Genomic DNA, 13,415 nt, shown 5'->3' with positions numbered 1-13,415 from the left:
CATCCCTCTCTGTCCCCACTACAGACTCTACCTCTGACTCTGTTATCAGCAACCTCCATCTTGTCATTACTAATGCCCTTGACATTCTTGCCCCAGTCATGAGGATCCACCAAAAACATGCCTCCAAGCATAACACCTGGTACAACTCCAAACTTGCAGGCTTGAAACGCAATTGCAGAGCTGCGGAATGGAAGTGTCAGACCTCAGGCTCACCCTCTGACAAATTGACCTGGCACCTGCTCCAAAGGCAATACAGATTTTCCAAGCGCACCAAGAAAAGGGCCCACATCCAAGCTTGTGTCTCTGGTGCATCCAACAACATGGTTGAACACTTTCAAATCTGTAGGGAACTAGCCAACCCTTCCGCAGTCTCCTCCTCACCTCTTCCCTCCCAGGCCTCTGCAATACATTGGCCACACACTTCACTGCAAAAACATAGGACATTCTGAGCACCCTTGCGTCCCTCGCCCCAATCCCCTTCTCCATCCCACTGCCTCCCATCCTCCCTCTACCTCTCTCTCTCTCTCCACCTTCTCTCCTATCTCACCTGATGAGGTCACCAGAGTTGTCGGCTCCATGAAGGTCTCCTCCAAACAGGTTTTCCCCTGCTCCTCCAGGACCATTAAGGACAATATTTTCTCTCTTGCACCTGCACTTGCTGATTTCTGCAACCACTCATTTGCTACTGGATCTTTCGCCTCCTCCCTCAAGCACTCCCTTGTGCGCCACCACCTGAAAAGTTTCTGCAGACCCGTTTTGTCCAGCCAACTACCACCCCATATCTATCACCCCCTTCCTTGGGAAACTCTTGGAGAAGCTGGTCTTCTCCCAAATTACCAGGCACACTGAACTTGTTGGTTGCCACCATGACCACCAATATGGATTCTGAGCATCCAGTGGCAAGGAAACTGCTCTTCTGAACACCTGTGAGAAAGTGCTCACTTCTCTTGATTCCAACTCTCCAGCTGTTCTCATTCTACTTGGTCTCTCTTCTGCATTTGATGCGATCAACCATTCCATCCTCACAGAACAGCTGCGTGATACCCTAGGTATCTCGGAGCAGGCACTGGACTGGCTGCCCACCTTCCTCAATGACCGTCTGTTCCAGGTTCTTCTGGGCTTTTTCTCCTCACTGACCTCCATCTCCGCCTGCGGTGTCCCCCAGGGCTCCAACCCTGGCTCTTTAACACCCATCTTTTTCCACTTGAACACCTCTTTTCCACCTTCTCCCCTAACTTGGAGTGTTATGCAGATGACACCCAACTCTCCTTCAAACTTAACTCTGACACTCTCCTTACTTCCTACATCATATCCTACTGCCTATCTGCCATCCAGTCCTGGTATACTTCTGATGAGCTCTGCCTCAACACCAGCAAGACTGAGATCCTTCCTGTTGGGACCTGTGCTCCCTCTTTCTTCCACTCACTCTGGCCATCTTCTATGGGTTCTCCCCCTTGTCCTTCTTCTGAAGCCAGAAACCTTGGAGTCCTCTTCAACTCCTCTCTTTCCTTCCTCCCTCACATTCAGGACCTTGCCAAGAAGGCCCACTTTCAACTCCACCTCCTCAAAGGAATTCTTCATTTCCTCACTTCCTCCAGAAGCTCAAAGTCTCTAGAGCTCTGGTTCTCTCTAGGCTAGACTACTGCATAAGCCTTTTTCTTAATCTACCCTCTTCTTCTTTATGACCCCTCCAACTAATCCAGAATAGGGCTGTGAGACTTATCCTTGGCCTCAAGCCCAGGGACTGGATCTCTCCGGCCCTAAAATCTCTCCACTGGCTCCCGATTGCTGCAAGGATCAAATTCAAATCCATCTGCATCATGCAGAAGGCTATCTGGGGCCAGGGACCACGCTAACTACAACTTGCCCTCACTAAACCCTCTCCCTTCAGATCCTTACATTCCTCCTGCACCAACTCTGTGTGTCAAGCACTTTGCTAAACAGCGAGCTGGTGGCTGATCTTTCCTCACCAGGCCCCCTCCTATGGAACAGCGTCCCCCTTCATCTTCGTCATGAACCGGATCGCCTCAAATTCCGGAAGCTCCAAGACTTTCCTTTGCACCTCCTCCTTCCGTTCCTCCCTCCTCTGCTAAATCCCACAGTTGCAAAGATTGGTGACCAGGGCCCTAATGTGTCCGCTTGGGGCCTGGCCTCCCAACCCCAATCACCTTCAGCCTCCTCCCGCTCCCAGCACTTGCCTTGGCACCCACTGGCCTATGCCACCACATGCCTGCACTTAGTTATTGTCAGCTGACCACTCTCCTAGGCACTTACAGTTGCTACTCCTAGCACTTGACCCCCATTCTCTCATCCCTTCACTCTCTGTCTCTCTGTACTTGCACGTTCTGAATGATCACAAGGCCTAGTAGGTCCGCCTCTATCTTTCATTGTTATATTTGATTTTCATTCCCATGTTCCCTCCCTGTTGCCCTGTGAGCGCTTTGAAACACAATTTACTTGTTGTATAAGCACCTAACAAAGGCACAATAAATAAATAAAATTACTGCAGATGTTTATATATGAAATGCTATCACCAGTTCCCTTTTGTGCTTTAGGTTCAGATGAAGCTCTGGAACATCTAAACAGGGCAATGGAAGTACTTGGTCGTTTGGTTAATATTACTCAAATGAAACTGGCTCTAGCATGATTCTTTTCAGCCTCTCCTGAGCTGTAAAGGGTGTCTACAGAAGCAAAAAGAATTGTAGGAATCACATATTTACGAACGGTCAAGACATCACCACCTAACAGCACCCAAAGCAACACGCCAAAAGGAAGATGTTCAACAGATCTACATACATCTCGATCATGACATTGACAAATCATGTGAATTATGATGGAAAAGAACTCCTTAACATCTCAACAAAGGCAATTTTTGATGAAAGAATTCAGAAGGACACATCAAGAATGACAGAAAAGTGTTGCCAAATGTACAACGGCTTTAAATAAGACCAAATTGAATCAGAGAGTTGTAGCCAATGAAGAAAGAGAACCTTCAGCTTTGTAAAAGTGCACGCAAAGTAATTAAGACAAAAGTATCAGACATCATAGTACAAGTGTAGGGAGATCATTCTTTGTTCACACGTTTGCTGATTTCTTCTCAAAGTCGAACTGACATTGATCTACAGCAATGCTTGAACAGTTACACATTCTCTGCAGTACCTCTTACAATATTCAACTTAGATGGTACAATGATTTTAGCTGCAAACGGAAGCAAGATGATGAAAATGGAAGTGGTACAACATGAAGAGGTTTCTAACAAAATGACAGAGGTCTCTTTATTTGTTACTGAGGACAGATTATCTGTACCAGAGCAAACCTATTCGGCAGCTGTGCTACCATCATACGTGGAAACCTGCCATGGCCTTGCAATTGAATTCAACAAGAAAATAGAACCTCATATGCTCAAGTATGAGTATTTGTATTTGATAGCGAACTAGACCATTCACTCAAGAACTCCATGTGAAGGAAAAGAGCAGGAAAAGCAATAGCTGTTGAGTAAAACAATCTGGTTTCTACAAATATTGAAACATTATCCATGAGAACCCTCTAATTGCATTCTAAAACTAAAGATGAGGTAACAGCTTACCAGTCAAAGCAATTATGCTTGCTCAGATGATAATAAAAAGAAGCCTGGTAGCCAGTTGGAGAAATTAAGCCAAGTCATCAGATGGAAATGATGTTGGAGACATTGAAAGCACACATGGGGAGGCAGACAAAAAAATAATTCTCCACTCCCTGTATGTATCACATCGATGATGCTACTACCCTCCACTTTTTTCACCTGATACTGATGTGTTTATCCTTTCACTGTAGTGGTCACTGTTTTCCCAGCATATTTGTTACAGGAGTTGGAACTAATAGAAGATTTGAAGATCACAAATGTGTGCTTCTGCTTAGAGCCTCCAAAAAGTGCAGGTGTTACTCAGCTTTCATTCTCTTTCAGGGAGTGATGTTACCGATGCTTTGCGAAGAAAGGAAAAATATCTTTCTAGAAAGTTTTCAAGACTTCAGAAATATAAATACTCGATACTTTGAGAAGACCTTTATGTCTAGAAGAATTTAAGAAGGAAGTTGAGCAATTGATTGATTCATTTGTCAAATCTACCCTCCAGGAACAAAGATTTCAGACACTGCTCAACTCTGTTGGTGGATGTTCACGATAAAAATGCAAAGCGAAAGTCTGCTAGCAACAAGAACCTCTCGAATACCATACATTTTAGGTACCCATTACCAGGTGTTGGAGTGGAGACCTGACGATCAATGACACTGAATCTCCCAGAGCCTTCACAATTCGGACGGGAAAAAAAAGATAATCAATATATTCCTACTATGTGTATGCTTCTATGTGCACCACAATCAATCATACAGCTGGTACGGTGTGCATGTGTCAAAGGACGGTGTGCTGTGCATTGGAAATGCCAAGCTCAGTCCCTAAGGAGCACAGAATTGTGTAAGAGTGGTGGCAACCAAGAGCTCTGTGATAGCGATTTTGTAGATGATGAAAACGAACTCTGGAACTCTGAAGATGACCCATAAAATCTTATTTTCTCTCTTCAAATGTAAATACCTATTGTAGTTTTAATAAATAGTATATTTCAACAAGACAGTTGCACATTATTTCAAATATTCTAATTTACTGAGCATACAGTTGAAGGTTTGTGATGACGTAGCAATAATTTACAAGGCTATAACTCGGAAAACAGTAAAAAGATATACAAATATTCCTTATATGAGCTTTTCTATTCCTTTGATCATGTTTAACAAAAAACCTATTTAGCAAATATGTCATAAAACCATCCTAAAAGCAGTTAAAAGTCAAAAACGAAATTGGCATGTGTAATAGCGGCCATCTTGGATTAATTACATCACACAGGCCCTCTACCATAGATTCAGACAAAACACCTAGTAGTACATGATTGTATGCTTAATTATCAATGCATCCCAGTAGGCATACCTTCCCTTCATTCAGATTCCCACGGACTACATTGTTGTAACAGATGCACCTCAAATATTGGGGCTGTATCCTGACATAGAGGGTTAGAGTGTTCCTTCCTTCTGACTGTAAGTGAGAATGCCCCCAGTGGTCATATTCATTGGTTGGACTTGTCACCCATAGTGGGGAAAAATGTTTGTATGGGGCAGTGCTCCTCACTGTGGGATTATTTAGCCTGGGAGAGTTGGGAGATTGACAAGTATTCAAACCAATAAGAAGGAAGCATTTTGACAGAGGGAATGTTCTGAGTTCTGGAGAGAGGTTGTGTGGAAAGCTGAAGGAACAGGTGTTATTTTAAGGGGTCCAACTGACATGTACCACGACTTCCATATTACTAACTCCTAGGGCATCCTTCTAGATATGATGAGGGAGCTCGCCAACATGCAACTGCATATAATTCTAAATCTGGAATGTGTATGGCTCACTGAAAATCAGGATTGCCTTGCAGGGGAGAGAATGGCTCACTTATGTAAGCAGGTTTGACTGCTGACATGTGTTGACTGACATGACAGAATGGTTCTTAAGTAAAAGAGGTAAAGTGTTTGGGGTTATGATATGATAAGACATGTTATTCATATCGCGCCTATACACAAGTGTTTCAAGGCGCGACGGGGCAGAGGAGGGGACCAGGAGGGAACAAGACAACGATATTACTAGGCCCAGTGACATAAAGATTGAGCAAGTGCATGAGAGTGGGAAGGGGAGAAGTGCCAGGGGAAGGGGAGGAGGAGCAAGTGCAAGACATAGGAATAAACATTGAAACAAGAGGTGCGGCCAGTAAATGGCAGTGAAGGGTTAAGTGCAGAAAACATGTGATAGATAAGTGCCAGTAAGGGGGGGTTGTAAGGTTGCAGATACAGCCCCAAGTGCAGGGTTGCCAGGGGGGCAGTGTGAGTGTGCAACTGGGGGGCAAAAACCTGGGCCCATGGTTCAGAGGGTAGCCAGGTCACCAGTACAGTATCAGACAGGAGATCAGCAAGGTAGAGGAAGCGAGACAGCAAATGCAAAGAGGAAAGTATTGAGCTACTTCCAGAACCAGACATGATTCTGCCCAAGTTTCAGAGAGGCAGGGAGGCTGTTCCAGAGGGAGGATCCAGCCGAGGAGAGAGATCTGCACCCAACTCGTTGCTTGGAAAAGCAACTGACCCTCAGGGAGCTGGAGGTGGAGAAGCGAAGATCTCGAGTAGGGAGATATGTCAGGAGAGAAAGCTGGAGATATTTTGGTCCCAGGCCCCAGAAACCTTGTGAACAATGCAAAGGGTCTTGAACTTGATCCTTGCAGCCACTGGGAGCCAATGGAGAGATGTTAGTGCTGGAGGGATATTATCCCTGGGCTTGAGCCCAAGGACAAGTTTGCAGTCCTGTGCTGAATGAGTTGCAGAGGATGGAGAGAGTAGAGGCAGGCAGATTTAAAAGGGAGCTGTTACAGTAGTCAAGCCTAGAGAGAACCAGAGCTCTAGATACAGTGAGCTTCTGGGGGATGGAGAGCAAAGGAAGAATACCTCTGAGGAGGTGCAGTTGGTAGTTCGACTTCTTAGAGACATCGAAAATATGAGGAGAGTGAGGAGTCAGACAGAGCGAGAGAGAGACCGAGAGAGAGAGAGAGAGAGAGAGAGAGAGATCGACCGGTAACGGGTCAGGAAGCATCCCGGTGGATGCTCAAGTCACCATGGAAGAGGAGTTGAGTGGTCTAGGCCAGGAGGGAGGGGGAGAGGTCTGCCCACTCGGAGAGGAAGGAGGTGATCTGACCAGTAGATAGTAGCCACTGTGAGAGAGTGGCCAAGAGAGAAAGCCTACAGACCAGGCATTCAAAGGAAGAGTAGGCCTGCGAAGGAATGATTGAGGCAGGAATCCACTCCGGGAAGATCAAGGCTACACTCCCACTGGAGCGGTTAGATCTGGGTGTGGAGAGGATCTTGTAACCATCAGGAAGGAAGGTGTCAAAGCTTGTGACAGAGCTGGCCGTGAACCATGTCTCGGTGAGACCAAGGACATCAAGGTTATGTTCTTCCAGGAGACGGCAAATGTCAGAGGAGTGTTTGTCAGTTGAGTGAGAGTTAAAATTGGCGAGGTGGAGAAGGTTATTTATGTGGGTGAGTGGGAACCGCTTTAATAATAAAATAATGTTTCTATGTCGAGAATGTTCTGTATCCTGGATCTAGGGGTTTTGGGTGTGCGACCCACACCGATGGCTCATTAGCCTAGGTCTCTTTTCTCTCGAGGTGGAGAAGGTTGCCATCCTTGAAAGACTTCCGGGGAGAGGTACAAATCAGAGGTACTCTCTGCAGAGGTGTAGAGGGAGCCTGAGGGAGGGGAGAGGAGGAAGGAGGAGAGGGCAAGGTAGCCAAGGAGGAGGAAGAGGGCACCAGAGAATTGGCAGAGGGTGGGGGCTAGGAAGCCAGAGAAGGGAGAGAAGGGACAGCAGGAGAGGAAAGGAAACTGGTAAGGCGCAGGAATCATCTAGCAAAGAGGAGGTTGGACTGAGGGCCTTCGACCAGGATGGTGCCATTGAGGTAAACATTGATGATGATCTTAGAGGAGAGTAAGGAAGCCAAGAAGGCTTCCCAACTGGTGGCAGCGTTAATGGGAGAGGAAGAGTAAGGAGAGAGTACAGAGACCATATGAAGAGTCCATAGGTCTGGCGAAAGAACGACAGAGGATGTCAGTGAGGGTCTGTCTGGCGGAAGCGCTAGTATAGGTATCAGCGATAGGGAGGCCTGGGATAGAGACCAGGATATACTTTTTGAACTTCTTTCTACCAGACTTAGTAAGAAGGATAGGATAGTCGATAGAAAAACAGTTGGAGAAAATAGGAGAAACTGAGAGAACCATGGAAGAGAAAAGTGGGTGGGTGGGGTAATGGAGGAAGAGCGGAGGTGGGGGGGTGCAAAACGGATGCAACAGAGCAATGCAGTTCCATCTGGAAAGATGAAGCACAATGCAGTCACTGGGCAGAGTTAAATGCAATATTAGCAAAGCAGTTGAAAAACACAGTGTAGCCACAGGCAGGCTAAACGCAATATTAGGAGGGCAGTTGAAAAACACAGTGTAGCCCTGTGCAGGCTAAATGCAATATTAGCAGGGCAGTTGAAAACCACACAGTAGCCACAGGCAGGCTAAATGCAAAGTTAGCAGGGCAGTTGAAAACCACACAGTAGCCACAGGCAGGCTAAATGCAAAGTTAGCAGGGCAGTTGAAATACACAATGTAGCATTGGGCAGGCTTAAAGCAATATTAGCAGGGCAGTTGAAAAATACAGTGTAGTCACAGGCAGGCTAAATGCAATATTATCAAGGCATTTGAAAAACACTGTGTAGCCACAGACAGGCTAAATACAAAGTTAACAAGGCATTTGAAAAACAGTGTAGCCACATGCAGGCTTAATGCAATAATAGCTGGGCAGTTCAAAACCACAGTGTATCCACAGGCAGGCTAAATGCAAAGTTAGCAGGGCAGTTGAAAAACACAGTGTAGCCACAGGCAGGTGAAAATCATTATTAGCAGGGCAGTTGAGACCGGTATGGGCAATGAGCAAGCAAGGGGTGAAGTGAGAGAGTGGCAGAGCACGTGAGAAGGCAAGGCGGAGGAAAAGGTCAGAGGTGAGAGAGTACTGTTGAGAAATGGCATCAACCCATAGGACATGCAGTGTCACAGAAGTTCTCAGTGGGTTTGAGAGAGTGCAGTGCCATATCGGGTTATGTGGCCATGTGGGAAGTTGGCCAGGACCTCCAGGCCCGTCCAGGCAGTGGACAGGGAACAGACAGGGCCTTCATTGCAGGCCTTGGATGAGCGGGCCGGCTTCCACCTCCTGGTTGCTGCTATTGGTTTAAAAGACCAGGCCAACCAATGGGAGGGGGGGCAGGCAAAGGCACCACGAAAAGGCTCTCTGCAGGCAACGTAGGGCCACCATCTTGGAGGGCCTCAAGGTATAAGGCACAGTAGAAGTTGAAGGAGTAAGTAAAAATACAGAACATGCGGTGAAGCAAAAAAGAGATATGCTAGGTAGATGCAATCATAAGGTGAAGATTTCTTCTTTCCTGATTTGATTTTCAACAACGCTTCAAAGAACGCACCAAGGTGCGCTTCCCCGGCAAATCAAACAAGGCTTAACCCAATTCATCATGGACCCAGCACAGGCCTCAGTACAGCCAGGATCTGGCTGCAGGAGCGTAGGCAGGCATGGCTTCGTCCAGGAAGAGAGGATGAAAGTGAATCAGCAACTGCATATAATTCTAAATCTGGAATGTTTATGGCTCACTAAAAATCAGGATTGCCTTTCAGGGGGGAGAATGGCTCATTAATGCAAGCATGTTTGACTGCTGACATTTGTTGACTGACATGACAGAATGGTTCTTAAGTAGAAGAGGTAACGTGTTTGGGGTTGTTTCAAATAAGGCATTATACTCAGTTGCTTTGATGCGCTTCTGTTTTGTAGGGTGGTTAAGTCTGGAAGTCAGTGGGGCAGAGTGTCTAACAACAAGCCCACATACACCTCCATCATGGCTCTCGCCATTTTGACTGCAAATGCCAAAATGGGCGTTTGTGTTCAAATTGAGTGGGACTGAGTCCTTTCGGTATGTTTGTTTTCTGCTCTGGCTCCCCACTGGTGCCCAGAAACTGGAGGACATCCTCATTGAGCCTACATTTGGGACTCTTGGCAAAGCCCCTCGGGTTCTCGTTATTGAGAGGTGAGGGTGCTTGCTGCCCTCGTGGCATGACAGTGAGTGACCCACAGTTGTTTCGCGTGCATATGTCTTTTGTGGCCTAGATGAGTGGCTCAGTTTGTTCTGGCAGGGTTTTCTCAAGTGTTCTTTTGGGAGCACAGCGCTAATGCTTGATTTCCAAGCACTACATCTATGAACGTGTTGGGAGGCAAGCAGAGTCTCCAGATATTGGTTGTGGACCTGGGCATGGAAGGTGTATTGCTGTGCCCTGTTTTCAGGATGGACTGATGAAGTGAAGGAGGAAAAAGAAAGTGAGATCCCGTTTACCCTGGGATGCTACATTGGTCTCTTAAAGGAAGGGTTCTCAACACTTTTCCAACGCCACTACTTCCCCTTCACTTCTTACAATGTGTGTCACATTGAGGATTTTTGAAAACAGCCCTGCTTGGAGGGTGCAAACATACTTGTTCATCCTTCCTGATTTATAGCTGCACCGCATCAATTTGCGGTGAGTTATGGGGCTAGTATGAAACCCTGATTTGGTTCCATGTGCTTAGTTGGTGCACATTATTCATACTTTCCTGCCATTCAGACCCAGGTTCCCTATATTATATATATATATATATATATCAGTGAAAAAAACTTTGTTAAAGGGACGTTATGGTTAAGTTGTGCTACTAAAAACCTATGAAATTCAGTGAAAAAAACTTTGTTAAAGGGACGTCATGGTTCCAAGTAAAACCGAAAAACCCTTGAAATTCGCCAGTTATGGTAAGCTAAGCAACCATAACTCGCGCCACCACCGTGCACTGCTAAGACTAACACCCAGGACATCAAAGATGACATCACAAATGTCATTGATGACATCACTGATGACATCACATGTCTGGCTCACTCTTTTTTCTTTTGCTGACATATCTAGGCCACATGGTTTTCTTCAGTAACAGTCAGAAACTAAACATTTTATTTTATTTGTAGATGTATCCTTCAAGTAGGTTCTTACAGTAATTCTGTTAGAGTCCAGTCACATCATATGAAACATATACATACGGGAAGACACAAGCTTGAAAGACAGCAATCCTTTTTGTGCATAAAGATAATCATTAGACTTATGAGCACTTTCTGATAGTTCTGTTGTTTTTTTTTATGGCTGTACTTTCCCTGTGGGTCCAATCACATCAAGTGATACATATACATAGGGTGAATAGCAGCTTTGAAACAGAGCAATCATTTATTTGCATGAAAATAATCAGTTAAGTTATGAATTGTTTCTGCTACTACTTGTGCTTTTTTGCTAACTTCACTTTCCCTGTATATACCCATATTGGTATGTGTTCTTGTGTCTTTGTGTTTTGTCTATAGTAATGTTTTATTAGCTACGTATTACATATTTCACAATACACAAAAATCTATTAAGAAAACAATTATCATTTCATTATTCTCCGTGATGAAAATGATCTCTGCCTGATGCCTGTAGCATTCGAAATTCGTTCGTGCTGGAGCAGGAGCTCCCAGCCACTGCAGGAGCAGTGACCCACGGCTGTTTAACCTTGTGCAGGATTGCACCAAGGTATGTCACCAAGCCCCAGCAATCTGCCACTATCTGGGTTACTCTTAGTGCGTTAGGCGCGGTAACCACCTCAATTCAATTTTTGTTTGTTTGTGCATTACAATACAAACGCGAGCGTTTGCTGCACTTTACAATCCCTGCAATGCTTTGGCTGTCCTTTGATTGAGCCTCAAACCACTTGACCACCATTACAGCACACGAGGCTGTATCTACTCCAAGATGGCCGCCCGTGCCCTCTGAAGCCTGCCCTCTCTGTGCTTCCTACCTCTGTCTGGAGACGCCGGATGATTGGCTCTACCAGCCTACTTCTTCACCCATCAGTCGCCGGAAGGCGCAAGCCGGCCCTTCCTGGAAAGGCCCTGAGGGTAAGGCCAGAAACTGTCCGGAGACTGTCCCGAGCCGACCAGAGCCCAGGGCCATACCCCCTGCGTGTATTCCCTGAGACTGTGAGTAGCCAATGACTGCCTAAACTCACTGCATATGCAAAGCTACATGCGCAACTTAACTTTGTCACCCCATTACTTTAAGACTAATACGGAGTGCCACTCAGCAAGAACCCCTATTTTACAGCCTGACTCCTAATGCACTCTGCTTTCTGTTGCACATGTCCATTTCACACTTTACTCTATCCTCCCTGCCAATCTGATTCCAGGTGATCTACTGCCTGTGTACTCTGAACTATTGCCTTACTGGCCCACATTACTAAACACTTCTTCATCATGTGTGGTAGCCAAGGTATCTGCCTAGCCCCCACAGTACAGAGCATGGTTCCTATGCATCCGACACTACCAGAATTGTTAGTCTCACGCTGCCACATATGCTAATTACCAGCAGCATTAGACCACAGAATTCTAATGTTTGCACATGCATTTCTAGCCCTAGCGTGCTTTTCGTATTTTGGTACATTGCGCTGTACTCTATGGTCACCAACAGACCACTTTTATGTCTGTGTGGTGTATTCTGGCACTAGTAGACCACCTCATAACTGTATTGTGCCTCATGGTCACTAGTAGACCACCTTATAACTGTATTGTGCCTCATGGTCACTAGTAGACCACCTTATAACTGTATTGTGCCTCATGGTCACTAGTAGACCACCTCATAACTGTATTGTGCCTTATACCATTTCAATTGTGTTGTGCCTCATGGTCGCTTAGAGACCACTGATCAATTGTGTTGTGCCTTATGGTCGCTTGGAGACAACCGTTCAATTGTGTTATGCCTCATGGTCGCTTACTGACTATTGCACTACTGTGCTGTGCCTCGTGGTCGCCTAGAGACCACTGTACTGTTGTGTTGCAAATACGCCTTTTCGATTGCCCCTTAGTGCGCCTCATAGCCTTTAACAAACTACATTCCACGGTATTCTGGTAGTGAAGTGATGACACAAACATAGTTACTGCCACAGGGCACTGTACTGCTAAATATCTCCTTGGATTACTGTATCTTGGGCTAGAAATGCTAACTTAAACCTAGATATCATCATAGGGCTCTGTACCAAGTGACTCCCTGAACTAATGTACCTTGGACTAGAAGTGCTGATTCCAACCTAGATATTGCCATAGGGCTTTGTATTGCCATTGTACCTAGTACTCCTAAAATGTACACTACCAGGAGCCCATTGTCCTGCATTACCCTTATCCTAGCTACTACTCTGCTAACAATTACATTGGTAAACTATCACCCTCCCACTATCACACTAGTATCATACCCACTTGGGATTAACACAGAAAGGCTCTCCAAATCAACTATGCAAGAATTACTGTTATCTCTACCATGCATGACTATTGTCAGAAACAGCAGACTCTGGGCAAGACTACCTAAATTATATGAACCACTTGCCAGAACACTAGCACCTAGCAACAACGGATCCCAAATCTCACTTGCCACCAATACTAGCAAAGCCAAAGGCACCCAACTACAAACCACACAGACGATAACACCAGCCAGCCCACCTTGCCATGTGCTTAAAGGAGCTTTAATAAATGCTAGATCCCTGATAGCACACGCCATTGAGATATCGGAGATCATACAGCTAGAACAATTAGACCTATTAGCAGTAACTGAATCTTGGTTGCACGCCGCCGCAGGCCCTGCACTATCCCTAGCGATCCCTAAAGGTTACACCATCCTCAGATCAGACAGAACTGAGGCACGAGGTGGTGGAATTGCACTCATCGTAAAAGAC

The sequence above is a fragment of the Ambystoma mexicanum genome, chromosome 11 (genome assembly GCF_040938575.1).
Source record: "Ambystoma mexicanum isolate Mex_15411 chromosome 11, UKY_AmexF1_1, whole genome shotgun sequence".
NCBI classification, from domain to species: domain Eukaryota; kingdom Metazoa; phylum Chordata; class Amphibia; order Caudata; family Ambystomatidae; genus Ambystoma; species Ambystoma mexicanum.
This window is presented reverse-complemented; position numbering follows the sequence as displayed.